General features: G+C 48.9%; 1 protein-coding gene and 1 long non-coding RNA gene across 2 annotated transcripts in view; one reads left to right on the top strand and one right to left on the bottom strand.

The window, feature by feature from the left end:
• ASPM (assembly factor for spindle microtubules) overlaps nt 1-15,220 on the top strand; it is a 330,682-nt gene that overhangs the window by 197,816 nt on the left and 117,646 nt on the right. The window lies entirely within an intron of this gene.
• The window catches only part of LOC134957893 (uncharacterized), a 33,252-nt gene that overhangs the window by 2,089 nt on the left and 15,943 nt on the right, over nt 1-15,220 (bottom strand). The gene's annotated exons all lie outside the window — the stretch shown is intronic.

Below are 15,220 nucleotides of genomic sequence, written 5' to 3'. Positions count from 1 at the left end.
TGGGGGTTTAGACGGGTCCACCAGGAGCCATTGGCACTTTAAGAGTTTGAGTGTGGGCTGGCTCCTCCCTCTATGCCCCTCCTACCAGACTCTGTTTAGAAATTGTGCCCGGAGGAGCCGGTCACAGCTAGGGGAGCTCTCCTGAGCTTTCCTGGAAAAAGTTTAGTTAGAGTTTTTATTTTACAGAGAGGCTGCTGGCAACAGCCTCCCTGCAGCGTGGGACTAAGGGGGAGAGCAGTGTCCACCCTGCGGGGTCTGAGCCACTGACTCCGCTGACTGGACACTGAGCTCCAGAGAGGGTGATCGGTCTCTGCCGCAGAGGCACCGCTCTCCCCAGCAGCATGCCGCCGACCCCTTAAATAGCTGAAGAAAGTGGCAAGTTAGTCACGACCCCCCTATCAAGCAGGGGGTTGGAGTGAAGATGGCGGCAACAGGGGTGGGAGCGCGGTATTAACCGCGCTCCTGGATGGTACCAGCGGCACACTGTGCGGCTGGGCCAGCGCTTAACCCTAAAACTTGTTCAGCAAGCCTGTCGGGCCCCTGGGTTCCAGCCAGCAAAACTCCTCAGACCGGGAAGCGGGCGGAGCTTCTCTTCAGAGCGGACCTGCAGCGTTCCAGCGCCATTTTCCTGCATGCTACAAGCAGAAGGAAGATCCTGATCCCTACACAGCAGCTCCAGTTACTGTACCGGTACCAGGGGGATGTAGAAGGGGGGGTAGGCTGAATACTTGACTGTGTGTCCTATTAAGGAGCACAAGTCAGCACTGGTTTCTCTTTGTATAGAAAGCGCTGACGTGGGTTGGCTCCAATCTGTCTCTCTCTCTTGCCATTCTTGGGGGGGAAACTCTGTCTTACCCCATCCTGTGTGTGTGTGTGTGTGTGTGTGTGTGTGTGTGTGTGTGTGGTGGTCACTAGCAGCAATGTCCAGAGATACAGTGTCATAGGCTGCTGAGGATTTATCCTCACAGGATGATCCCATTCCATGCAATCAGGTTAGCACTGGTTTAGCACAGATTCCTGCAAGGAAACCAGAGTGTTTTTTTCTCTATCAGGGCTTGGATTTCTCAGATTTCTGACAGGGTTACAAGTAATGAGTCGGCAACCCAGGTTATCACAGTCCTCTATGGCTGTGTGGCCCTTGTATGGTACCTCAGGTCACCCCGCTATATACCCCCACAAACGTGCGCTTGTGCAGGTAACACAAGACGACACGGATACCGATTCTGACACTACAGATGGTGACGGGGATGTGTTGCACGGGTCCGCATCTCTTGCAAGGGGAGTTCAGTTGTTGATAGAGGCTATCCGGGATGTTAATGATACCACACCAGAGCAGGTTGAGGAGGCTTTCTTCACTGAAAACAAGAAAGCCTCGCTAACCTTCCCTGCGTCAAAAGAGCTGAATACTATATTTGAAAAGGCCTGGGTGAATCCTGAAAAGAAGTTTCAGATTCCTAAGAGGATTCTGGTAGCTTTTCCTTTCCCTGGGCAGCATAGGAAAAAATGGGTAAACCCGCCAATTGTTGACGCATCTGTATCTAGACTCTCAAAAAAGGTAGCTTTACCGGTACCGGGATCTACTACCTTAAAGGAGCTGGCAGATAGGAAAATTGATAATACTCTGAAATCAGTGTACACTGCTTCAGGGGCCATATTACGTCCCACTATTGCTAGTGCATGGATTGCTAAGGCAATAGTGAAGTGGTCGGCTACCTTAATGGTGGATTTGGATACGATGGATAGGGATGACGTTGCACTGTATTTGCGCAACATTCATGATTCTGCAGGTTTTATGGTAGAATCCATGAAAGACCTGGGTTCCATGGCTGCGGGAATTTCTTCGATGTCTGTTTCAGCTCGTCGGGGACTGTGGCTCCGCCAGTGGTCGGCCGACGCGGAATCGCTACCCTATACAGGCCAGGCTCTCTTTGGGGAAGCCCTAGACGCGTGGATTTCTACCGCTACAGCGGGTAAGTCTCCGTATCTTACCCCAGTAGCTCCTGCTCCGGAGAGATCGTTCTCCTCAGCTACACAGCGGTCCTTTTGGCCCAACAAGACCAGAAAGGCCAAGTCATCCAGTACCTTCTTCAGAGGAGGTAAGGTTAAGTCCAAGAAACCTGCCGCTGCAGGTTCCCAGGAACAAAAGCCTGCTTCAGATACCCCTAAGTCCTCCGCATGCTGGTGGGCGGGAGGGCCCGGAGGTGGGGCCTGTAGGAGCTAGACTTTGACAGTTCAGTTAGGTCTGGGTCTCATCCGGTCTGGAACCCTGGGTGGTAGATATTGTCTCTCAGGGATACAGGCTTGAATTTCAAAGTCTCCCTCCTCATCGGTTTTTCAAGTCGGGCTTACCAACTCTGTTGCATGACAGCACAGTGCTACAGGACACTGTCCAAAAGCTGGTGGAGGCGCAAGTCATTGTGCCGGGACCCACCGCACATGCTGACAAAGGGTTACTATTCAAACCTTTTCGTGGTACCGAAACTGGATGGTTCGGTCAGGCCTATCCTGAATCTTAAGTCGTTGAACCCCTTCTACGGAAGTTCAAGTTCAAGATGGAGTCTCTCTCAGGGCGTTCATAGCAGGTCTGGAAGAGGGGGAATTCCTGGTATCCCTGGATATCGAGGATGCGTACCTTCACATTCCGATCTGGCTGCCGCATCAGGCTTATCTCCAATTCGCATCGCTGGATTGTAATTTTCAGTTCCAGGCTCTGATGTTCGGTCTCTCTACGGCACAGAGGGTGTTTACCAAGGTGATGGCGGAGATGATGATGCTACTCCGAAAACAGGGTGTGAACATCATTCCTTATCTGGGCGATCTCCTGATAAAGGCATCGTCCAGGGAAAGGTTGCGGCAAACCATTGTTTTCACAACACGGCTGCTTCAGAGTCACGGCTGGATTCTGAATTTTCCAAAGTCACATTTGGAACTGACCCGGAGATTGTCGTTTCTGGGAATGATCCTGGATACGGAAGTACAGGGGGTGTTCCTTCCGCGGGACAAGGCGTTGGTGATCCAATCCATGGTCAGGGATGTCTTGAAGCCACCCCGGGTGTTCAGTGCATTCCCCTATTGGGAAAGATGGTGGCCTCCTACGAGGCTATCCAGTACGGGAGGTTTCATGCTCGGACCTTCCAACTGGACCTCCTGGACAAGTGGTAGGGACCTCACCTCCACATGCATCAGAGAATTTGTCTGTCATCAAGGGCGAGGATTTTACTCCTATGGTGGCTTCAATTGCCTCACCTGCTGGAGGGTCGCAGGTTTGGGATTCAGGGCTGGGTCCTGCTAACGACTGATGCGAGCCTCCGGGGCTGGGGAGCAGTCACTCAAGGGGCGACCTTCAGGGAAGGTGGTCAAGCCTAGAAGCCGGCCTGCCCATCAACATTCTAGAACTAAGAGCCGTCTACAACAGTCTTCTTCAGGCGGCCTCTCTTCTAAGAAACAGGGCCATTCATGTACAGTCGGACAACGTAACAACAGTGGCTTACATAAACCGACAGGGCGGAACGAAGAGCATGGCGGCGATGTTAGAGGTCACCAGAATACTCCTCTGGACGGAAAAGCATGCGTTGGCGCTGTCAGCCATCTTCATTCCGGGAGTAGACAACTGGGAAGGAGACTTCCTCAGCAGACACGATCTCCCACCGGGAGAGTGGGGCCTCCATCCGGAGGTGTTCAAGGAGGTAACAGATCTTTGGGATCTACCCCAAATAGACATGATGGCCTCTCATCTCAACAAGAAGCTTCAGGTGTTATTGTTCCAGGTCGAGGGACCATCAGGCAGTGGCGGTGGACGCCCTGGTGTTTCCGTGGGTGTTCCGGTCAGTGTACGTGTTTCCACCACTCCCACTCATCCCAAGAATCTTAAAGCTCATAAGGAGAACAATGGTTCAAGTGATCCTCATTGCCCCAGACTGGCCAAGAAGGGTTTAGTACGCTGACCTTTTGAATCTACTGCAAGAAGAGCCGAGGCTTCTTCCTCTTCGGGAGGACCTGCTGCAACAGGGTCCATTCGCCTATGAAGACTTACCACAGCTGCGTTTGACAGCACGGAAGTTGAGCGCCTGATTCTTGCTCGGAAGGGTATTCCGAAAGAAGTGATTCCCACCCTCATACAGGCTAGGAAAAGGGTAATGTCTAAACATTACCATCGTATGTGGAAGAAATATGTCTCTTGGTGTGAGTCCAAGAAGTTTCCTGCCGTGGAATTTCAACTGGGATGTTTCCTCCTCTTCCTGCAGGCAGGAGTGGATATGGGGCTGAGGTTGGGATCTGTGAAGGTCCAGATTTCGGCCCTGTCTATTTTCTTTCAGAAACAATTGGCTGCCCTCCCGGAGGTTCAGACCCTTTTGAAGGGGGTTCTGCATATCCAACCTCCCTTTGTACTGCCTACGGCGCCTTGGGACCTTAACGTGGTGTTGCAGTTTCTCCAGTCGGCTTGTTTTGAGCCGTTACATGAGGTGGAGCTCAAATTTCTTACATGGAAGGTGTTCACTTTGTTGGCCTTAGCTTCTGCTAGGCGTGTCTCGGAGCTGGGGGCTTTGTCATGCAAAAGCCCTTACTTGATCTTCCATGAAGATAGAGCTGAGCTCCTGACTCGTCAGCAGTTCCTTCCAAAGGTTGTGTTGGCATTTCATATCAACCAACCTATTGTGGTGCCAGTGGCTACTGAACCCTCGCTTACTTCAAAGTCCTTGGATGTCGTGAGGGCTCTAAAGGTTTATGTGAAGAGAACTTCTCATCACAGGAAATCGGACTCTTTGTTTGTCCTTTACGATCCCAAGAAAATTGGGTGTCCTGCTTCTAAGCAGTCTATTTCTCTCTGGATTAGGTTCACTATCCAGCATGCCTATTCTACGGCGGTACTGCCGTGTCCAAAATCTGTTAAGGCCCACTCTACTCGTAAGTTGGGGTCTTCCTGGACAGCTGCCCGGGGTGTCTCGGCAACGCAGCTTTGCCGAGCGGCAACTTGGTCGGGGTCGAACACGTTTGCAAGGTTCTACAAGTTCGATACTTTGGCCTCTGATGATCTGAAGTTAGGTCAATCAATTCTGCAGGAGCCTCGGCACTCTCCCTCCCGTTCTGGGAGCTTTTGGTACATCCCCATGGTACTAATGTGGACCCCAGCATCCTCTGGGACATTAGAGAAAATAGGATTTTGGTACCTACCGGTAAATCCTTTTCTCGTAGTCCGTAGAGGATGCCGGGCACCTGCCCAGCGCTTTGTTTTCCTGCTTATGTTATTTGGTTCAGTACCACTTTGTTTAGTTGCGTACTGCATAGTTACTGGGTAAGTACTGTTTCAGCCGTTTGCTGATTGGTTCAAGCTAGTTGACTTGACGTGCCTTGTATGTGTGAGCTGGTATGAATCTCACCACTATTTGTGTTAAGTCCTTCTCTCGAAGTAGGTCGTCTCCTCGGGCATAGTTTCTAGACTGAGTCTGGCAGGAGGGGCCTAGAGGGAGGAGCCAGCCCACACTCTTAAACTCTTAAAGTGCCAATGGCTCCTGGTGGACCTGTCTATACCCCATGGTACTAATGTGGACCCCAGCATCCTCTACGGACTACGAGAAAAGGATTTACTGGTAGGTACCAAAATCCTGTTTTTGGCCCACTCTTCCATGCAGATCTTCTCTAGATCTGTCATGTTTTGGGGCTGTCGTCGAGCAACATGGACTTTCAACTCCCTCCACAGATTTTCTATTGGGTTAAGGTCTGGAGACTGGCTAGGCCATTCCAGGACCTTGAAATGCTTCTTACGGAGCCACTCCTTAGTTGCCCGGGCGGTGTGTTTGGGGTCATTGTCATGCTGGAAGACCCAGCCACGTTCCATCTTTAATGCTCTTACTGAGGGAAGGAGGTTTTTGCCCAAAATCTCACGATACATTGCCCCATTCATCCTCTCCTTAATACGGATCAGTAGTCCTGTCCCCTTTGCAGACCAGCAGCCCCAAAGCATGTTGTTTCCACCCCCATGCTTCACAGTGGGTATGGTGTTCATGGTATGTCATTCATCATTCTTCTCCCCCCAAACACGGCGAGTGGAGTTTATACCAAAAAGTTTGATTTTGCTCTTATCTGACCACATTACGTTCTCAAACTCCTCCTCTGGATCATCCAGATGGTCACTGGCAAACTTTAGACGTCCTGGACATGTGCTGGCTTAAGCAGGGAGACCTTTCGGGCGCTGCATGATTTCAATCCATGACGACGTTGTGTGTTACTAATGGTAACCTTTGTGACTCTCGTCCCAGCTCTCTTGAGGTCATTGACCAGGTCCCCCCGTGTAGTTCTGGGCTGATTCCTCGCCGTTCTCAAGATCATTGATACCCCACAAGGTGAGATCTTGCATGGAGCCCCAGGTCGAGGGGAGATTGTCAGTGATCTTGTATTTCTTCCATTTTTTAATAATTGCGCCAACAGTTGATCTCTTCTCACCAAGCTGCTTGCCTATTGTCGAGTAGCTCATCCCAGCCTTGTGCTGCTCTACAATTTTGTCCCTGGAGTCCTTAGACAGCTCTCATGTTTTGTCCATGGTGGAGAGGTAGCAGTCTGACTGTTTGAGGACAGGTGTCTTTTTTTTTTTTTTTTTATAAAGATAACCAGTTCAAACAGGTGCCATTAATACAGGTAACGAGTGTAGGATAGAAGAGCTTCTTAAAGAAGTAGTAACAGGTCTGTGAGAGCCAGAAATCTTGCTGCTTGGTAGGTGTCCAAATATTTATTTTCCACAAAAATATACAAGTAAATTGTTTAAAAACCATACAATGTGATTTCCTGTTTTGTGTTTTTTTTTTTTTCTTTCAAATTCTGTCTCTCTCACAGTTGAAGTGTACCTATGATGGAAATTACAGACCTCTCATCTTTTTAAGTGGGTCAACTTGCACAATCGGTGGCTGTCCAAATACTTTTTTGCCCTATATGTGTGTGTGTGTATATATGTATATATATATATATATATGTATATATATATATATATATATATAATATTTATTGTGTGTGTATATTTTATTGAGCAGGCAGTGCTAGGCATCCTCACGATGCCTGCACTGCTGCTCCACCAACGCCAGAGTGTGCCGAGAGGTCCCAATATCTACGGCCAGGACCCCTTGACATACTCTGGGACCCTTAGCCACAGCTGGATTCACGGGAGTATAGGTAAGAGCAGCTCCCTGCTTGTGGGAGACAATTGGCTCTGTTGACTGTGTGCGTCCAGGCCGTCTGCATCCCCACTAAACCACCAGGCCAGCCATGTGACTGGGCACTTCCAAGCTGGTGGCGATTTGCCCTGGAGTCCATTTCAATAGGGGGAGGTTTGCTCTCTACATAGTGCCTCTGCCACCCCTTTTGCATCTTCCCTCTATACTGGAGAGTTGCACAGGCTCCTGGTCTAACTGTATACCTCACTCCCAGCGGTCTTGCCCATTATTGCTGCAATGTGTGTTCTGTGTGCATGTATAAGTGTTCAGAAGAACTTTTTGGGTTTTTCTTACTGTTTCCTCCCTAAATACTGTTCTGTCAACAAGTTTCCTGGTCTGACACTTCATTATTGTATATACTCCTTTGCAAAGCCTCACTTTATGCTTTATTTGTGCTGCATTACCATTCATTGCACACCACCGTTTGTTAACTTTGTGTGTGGGGGATGCCTTAGATTCCTGCATTATGTCTTCCAAGACCAAAACACCCCGGGAGGTGGGAGCTCGTGTAGCGTTCCTGCAGAATTTTTTCCACTGTTCCTCCATAGGATCCGGACAAATGTGTTCTATGCGTCCGGTGTTTCCATGCGAAACAGCGAGAGATCTCTGAGACTTAGGTGGCGACCACAAAGGATTCCTGCTGGAATCTCCCATGGTTATGCTCTATCATTCTGGGAGCGTCCTCTTACCCAATTTTTTTCCACAGGCCTTCTAGAGAATCCAGAAAATGCACAGGCACTGTGGGGAGTCCATTCACTCCCTTCTGGCCTCCAAGGTAATTGCCATTTCTCTTTCCACTGCTCCTTATATCTTCACGAATGTCATGGCAGTTATTTTGCGATGCATGGGTGTCTGAAATCTTCCTTACCTTACCTGAAAGATCATCTTATTCTGGTCCAGTACTCCTGGATCACCTCTTTCTCGCAATGAATCATCAATTGGGCGAAGTCCTCCTTGACTCCAACTCAGGAGATCTCCATCTGGGGGCCTTGCTGCACTCCACGGTTCAGCAGATCTCACTCCCTGTGGAAAAACTTTGGGACCTACAGGACAGGATTGCATGTTCTTGGTTTACCACCAAGACTCCATACACATTTGCATGCATATCCTGTGCTCCCTAGTCTCCACCTTCGATATGATGGAGTATGCCTAGTTTCACTCCCATCCTCTTAATATCGAAATTCTCTCCCGGTGGAACAAATCCGGTCATCTCTTCAAGACTCAGACGATCATTCTTTCTTGGGAGGTCCGGCACTCATTCTTGTGGTGGTTCCAGGCGTCCCACTTGGACAGAGACCACTGCTTCTGGGTCAAGACTGGGTCCTCCTCACCACCGACGCCAGTCTTTGCAGGTAGAAGGCAGTAACCTGTCAGCAGACATTTTAGGGTCGGTGGATAACCCCAGCGAGCCAGCTGCCGATCATTCTGGAGTTCCATGCAGTCTTCAGAGCCCTCTGTTTTGCTTGGTTGCTGCTCCAGCATCGTCCGATACAGGTACAATCTGACAACGCCACAGCTGTCGCCTGCATAAATCAACTGGGCAGCGCCATGAAGAAATTAAGTCTCATTCTCATCTGGATCGAGCATCATCTACTAGCTCTGTCGGCTATCTTCATTCTCGGTGTCAAAAATTGGAAAGCGGATGTCCTTAGCCACCAGGACATTTTCTCAGGTGAGTGGGCCCTTCACTAGACGCCTTTCAGCTACTTTTTCAGTTTTACTCTCCATTTTTGGTCTTTCACTTGTGTTTGGCTGTCTCTCGCATTCAATTAGGTAGTCTCTCGATTTCGCATCAGCCAGTTGATTGTGATCCCTGCCTTACACTCTCTCCTGATTCTTTGCTGGAGAAGGCCTCTTTGGATTTTGTGATGGCCCTCTGGATATATGTGGACAGAACAAGGGCTCTCCGTAAGTCAGAGTCCCTATGACTTTCACAAACGGGGCTCCGAAACAGACCTTAGACCGGTTGATCCGTTTGACCAACCACCATGTGTGCGCTGGGTGGACTTCCCTGCCCTCTGTGGTGATGGCTCAGTCCACTAGATTGACCTGGTGCCTCTGTGGAGCACGTTTGCAAGGCGGTTACATGGTCCGCTGCCCACATGTTTCTCAAATTTTATTCTGTTGACACCTTTGCTTCCACGGACATGGCTTTTAAGCGAAGGGTTCTCAGCGCAGCTCAGGATAGTCCACTCCCTTAGGGGACTAGCTTTAGGATGTCCCACTTGGAATTTTGTGTCCCCTATGGCATGAAAAAGAAATGGAGATTTATGTTCTTCCTTGGTTAAATACTTTGAAATCCGTAGTTGACATAGAGTGCCTACCCTAATGCACCTTGCTTGCGGGTTTTGGTCAGCTCCCGGTTCCTCTGTTAACATCTTATGAGTGTTTGAGCCTGTGTCTGCTGGTCTTTCTTCTCCTCATTCTCTCTCCTGCTTTGGACTTACTAACTTATCTGACCTGCCTGGGTCTGTGGGTGGGGTATAGGGGGAGAAGGAGCCTGAGCTGATGCTGAGAGAAAAAGTGAAGTGTTTGGTGCTAAGACTCCTCCTCGGCCTGTTCTCACTGTGAAGCTTGTGTCCCTTATGGATTCCAAAGAAAAGTATTTAACTAGATAAGAACATAATACTCCTTTTCCCCTCTAATTTTCTCAACTCCTTATGTGAACTTCTTTATCCTTTGTCTACTGTGGGACACTGGCGTACACTTAGGCTATGGATGATGATATGTGAAGCCTGGCACTTTAATCTCCGTTTATTTGAACCCACCCTTTACCCCACACAGTTCTGTGTCTAGGTCACTGAGTGCAGTGGGAAGGCAGCGGTGAAAAGGATCCATTCTCTGGCTAGTGGAGCACACTATTAATGTCGCCCCATCCTAGTTTGGCCACTGGGAAGCTGCAATTACATTACATCTCAGCTTAGAGCTGAGGCTGGGTGATGAGTGTGGTGCTTAGCATAGGCTTCCATCTTAGCAGCTCTCGCTGAGAAACTATACCCGCTGGAAGGAGTGGCTCCCATTGGGCAAGCAGCTTGCCTGTTATCTGAAGGGGGAGGGAATGGTCCTCTTCACCCCTCTTCAGTATGCTTCTGATTGCAGACTGCCCACCATCTTCCCAGCATGTATGAGCAGCAGCAAAAGCTTCATGTGGCTCAGCCATCCCTGCAGCAGAGCCTCACCATAGAGACAGTGTGTGGCCACTGCTTCTCCTCCTCTGCTTCCTCTTTTAAACTTACCCTGCGTTGACTGAGTGTTTATCGTATGGGTCCACCTTCTCATACCTTGTTTGTTTCCTCTGCAACCCGTCTTGGCTGTGCCTTAAGAAGGACCATCTTCGGTTGCGGCTGAAGGTCAGTCTGTGACCCAGCCTTCTCAGACACTGTTTTGCTCATGCTGTTCAAGGATTCATACAAGTCTGCTCTTCTCTGGAGAGACTGCAAGACTCTGCTTTCAGGAGCTCAGATGAGCCTTCCATACAGAACTCTCTTCAAAAGAGACTGCTTACAGCTAACCTTCAGTCTTGGGAACAAACAAATTCTGAATATTTAACTCTGGGGAAAGAATATCCTCCAGAAGAATCAGACCTGGATTTTTCTTCTATTATGGAAGATAATGTGGCTGACACGTAAGGCTTGAACGCTTTAATCAAGCCTTTCTGCTGTCTGCCAGATGATAAACATCTCAGACGCTGACTTCCTGGATCCTCAAGACTTGTCTTATCTCTGGATATTTGGGATGCCTGTTTTACACATCTTTATCCAAAAGCCTCCTCAAACTTTACTTCACTTTGCATTACGAGATTCCCACTTGCAATTCAGATACCTACCCTTCTGTTGCTCTTCCACCCTTGCTCTTTTCCACCCCATTTACCAAAGTGATGATGGTAATGGTTGCTTACATTTGGCTGTTAAGTGTAACGAACGTCTGTTACCTCGATTTCCTGATAAAGGCCCCAACTTCTTCTTTGCTCTCTGGTCCTTCTGACGCATCACACGATCATCTCTCTTGGATGGATTTAGAATTTTAAAAGGTGCATTTTGAATCCTTTGAGAGTGCTATTCGTAGGAATGTTGTTTGACCTGGCCTCGCAGAGGATTTGTCTTTTACCAGACAAGATTCTTGCCATCCAGTCTAAGATGTGGCTTGCTCTCATAAAATTAGCTGTTTCAGTCAGTTTGTGTACGTATCTCCGGGGGAGGCTTGTCTCCTACTTCAAGTCAGTCCCGTTCAGAACGTTATGCCCTCTAGATTTTTAATTGGACCTGGTCTCCAAGTGGGATGGCTCTCGCCTCTACTGGTTTACAGTATTCGACCTCTCCTTGTCTGTCCCTTCTCTGGTGGTTGAACACCAAACATATCCGCAACGGTCACCCATTCCTTATCCTGGATTGGACACTGGTCACTCTGAGGCTGGGGTGCTGTGGTTCTCTGGTATCTGATGGAAGGCATTTGGTCTTTGCCAGAAGTGTTATTGCCCATTAATGCTCTGGCACTCAGGGCAATCTACAATACCTTGATGGCAGCTCAACATCACAAGCAGGGGAGTTTAATAAAAGTCCAGTTAGACATTGGCACAGCAATGGAATACATCAATCACCAAAGGGGTACGAAGAGTCCCTTGGCCATGAGGGAGTTGGCATGTATACATAGGTTTGCAGAAAGTCATACTCCTGCCATAGCAACTGTATTCCTTTGTGAGGTCAAACATTGGGAGGCTTATTCTCAGCCATTAGGATTTTCACCCTTGCAAGGTCCCTTCACTCACTGTTCTTCCATGCTGTGGTATAATAAAGGGGGTTGCCAAATTTCGATCTTGTGGTATCCTGCATCAACCTCAAGGCTCCACTTTACTGCTCAAGAATGAGAGACATGGTAGCTGTGGCAGCAAGCGATTTTACTATGCTGTAATCCTTTCATCTGATCTGTTCCCACCATTCCGGTTCTCATGCTCTGAAAAGCATCAATCTAGAATGAGCAATTGTGAATCCTGATTGGTCACATTGATCATGGTACTTGGCCCTTTGTTGTCTTCTGATAGATAACCCAAGGCCTCATCAAAAATGTCCAGACCTGCTGTAACAGGACGTTCGTTCACTCCTTTTGACTTCGACTCTATTTTATGGCATGGTTGTTGAGGGTGGAGAGCATTCTGAACATTCAGGAGGCTTGCAAGCTGGACTCTGCAAAACATTGCCACTGCATTTGTTGGCCTGATGTAGCTTAGTGTGACTGGAATAAGTTCCCTCCTTCCTTTCATCACTTCCATTTTTCTTCTCTCCAGGCAGGTCTGGATGCTGGTCTGTGTTTGCAATCCTTGAAGGTGCAGGTGTTGGCACTATCCGTCTTTTTCTAGCGTCACTTTGCCTTGCTTCCTGAGTTTCACACATTTATGCAGGGGGTCCTCCATCTCAAATTTCCTTTCTCCCTCCCATAGCTCTCAGACTTGAATCTTGTCTTAGATATTTTGCAATTGGCTCTGGCTCTGGTTGAATCGCATTACTCGGTGAACTTTAAATACCTTACTTGGAAGATGGTCTTCCTCCTTGCAATTGCTTTCACCAGGAGAGTGCCTTGTTCTGTTGCTCTTTGTATATGGTTTTTCATGAGGACCAGGCAGAGTGCTGTACAAACCCTCCTTTGCAGAAGGTTGTCTCCAAGTTCCTCATCAATCAACCTTTTTGTGGTTCCATTTCTTCTCTGTGAAGTTTCTTCTTGTACCTCTGTGGCTCTTGGTAGTTTTATGGTAAGCTTACACTGCCTGCCAAATAACCCATGCCATCCAGGGTTTCTGCTAAATCCTCTTTGTCGGTGGGCGCCTCTTGTGCTATGTGTCAAAGGGTCTTTTCAGCTCAGCTGTGTTGGATTGCTACTTGGTCTTTCATGCAGACCTTTTGTAAGTCACAGTTTTTACAGTTTTGTATCGAAGTAGTCCAGTTTTAGGTGATGTGTGCTTCGAGTATCCACAATGCACTCCCTCCTGTGAGGACTGATTTGCCACATCCCAGGTGTACTCCAGTGGATGAAGGAGTAACAATAATTTTGGTACTTAACAGTACAATCCATTTCTCCAATTCCATGGGTGACATTGGAGGCATTGCTATATTTTGGTTGTCTTCTGTTTACCTTTTTTTTTTTATCAAGTATTTTTTATTGTTTTGCATGAGAAAAGAACAAAGAAAATATAACGATACAATAAACATTTCTAATAAACATCTATAAAATCAAAGACGTGCTTTAGAAGTATTTCTTCAAATTATTGCGTTATGTGGATATAGGACGTAGTCACATCCACTCATCAGAACAAAATAAAACAGACATAGAAGAGAAAACAAAAGAATCAAATGTCATGCTAGAAATCAAGGGGAAATACTGAAAAAAGGCGAGCCGGGCCGTATTAGAAGCAGTGCACAGGAGCAATCGACACATGTATGCATTGTTTAAAGTAGGGGTCAATAGAGTACGGAGAGTTCTTCCAGGGAGCCTAAATTTTATCAAATTTCAGTAAGGAATTACACTTAGTGTACATAAAGCGCTCATGGGAAAGGGTAGAATTTACAAGGGCAACCCATTCGGCAGATGACGGAGGGGCATGAGCCATCCAGGTGCGAGCAATACACACCCAGGCCAGTGCCAGAACAATATTCACATAGAGGCAGGAGTGAAGTGGGAGGCGGTCTCTCAAGTCGAGGCCAAATATGCAAATACGCGGAGTCCGCAACGAGATCCGAATACCCGTGCGGGCAACAGACCTGTTTACCATTTCTTTGTTGACAGGTTGTGTTGCTTAGTTGGGGTGGTTCCTCCTTTCTTTTCCTTTTTCCTCTATCTCTGCTTGTACTTGGTTAAACTTAACTGAGGTCAGATGGTGTATAGAGGGTGAGGAACCGTGTTCAGATCTTGTGTATTGTACACTAGTATCCCCCATGGTATCAGAGAAATGGATTTCTGCAGCGGTATACACTGGTATTCCACAGGGAATAACATCGGGGTGTAGAGTTAGATCTTGATCTGAGGCACCAACAGTCTAAAAGCTTTGACTGTTCCTAAAATGCTCAGCGCCGCCTCCTCTATAACCCTCCGTGCACAGGAGCTCAGTTTGTAAGTTGGTGCCTGCAGTGCAGGCTGTCAACAGGGAGGGCTGCGCTGAGCAGCCCTGACAAGAGTTTTCAAATGAAGAAAGAAGACTTCAAGGGCCGCAGCATAGGCACTTAAAAGTGCTATGTGTCATTCTGACACCTCATGCTGCGGCTCCCTCACCTCCCAGCGGTGCTGTACACTCCCGCACCCTGGTTGCCGGGTAACTACAGCGGAGGCTCCGGTTCTCTCTTCAGGGCACACACATTTCACTGCTGCTCTCCGGGATCGCGTGGCCAATGACAGTAGGCGGTAAGAGGGTCCCCCAGGCGGGACCCGCTGCAAACCTGCGATCCGGCACGGTCCTTGGGAGGCGTGCCGCGTGCGCTGCCGTGGACACTGTGGCCGTGCAGGGACCCCACTAGACCACCAGGGCATGGGCACAGGTCGGATTTTACAATAAGTCAATTTCTTTAAGGCCCGCAGTATCAGTGGTGAAGTCCAGCAAGGGGATAAGGCTCTGACCTGTAGCCCCTCCCCAGCCCCATGGCGCCATTTACTGCTAATGTTCCCGCCCTGGAGCTGCATCTCTCTCTCTCTGTCAGTGTTTGGGCGCCATTACACACACAGTTGCGCTGTTCTGGGACTGCTGGGCAATGGGGGTCATTTTCACGCAGCAGAGCGAACGGGTCCCTGCTGCACATGCGGGGCGGCCGACGGCCGTGGCACGACAGCGATCGCCTCTGTCTGATTGACAGGCAGAGGCGATCGATGGGCGAGAGGGTGCGAAACGGCTGCGTTTGCCCGCCGTTTCGTAGGCGCGGTCCGGCCAACGCAGGCATGGCCAGACCGAACGGGGGGCGGGCCGCAGCGGCTGCGTGACGTCATACGCAGCCGCTGCGGGCCAGGGAGAGAGGAGTAGCTCCTGGCCAGCTCGCTAAAGC

The sequence above is a fragment of the Pseudophryne corroboree genome, chromosome 9, assembly GCF_028390025.1.
Source record: "Pseudophryne corroboree isolate aPseCor3 chromosome 9, aPseCor3.hap2, whole genome shotgun sequence".
In the NCBI taxonomy this organism is placed as follows: domain Eukaryota; kingdom Metazoa; phylum Chordata; class Amphibia; order Anura; family Myobatrachidae; genus Pseudophryne; species Pseudophryne corroboree.
The sequence above is the reverse complement of the archived record's forward strand: the minus strand, read 5'-3'. Positions and strand labels throughout refer to the sequence as shown.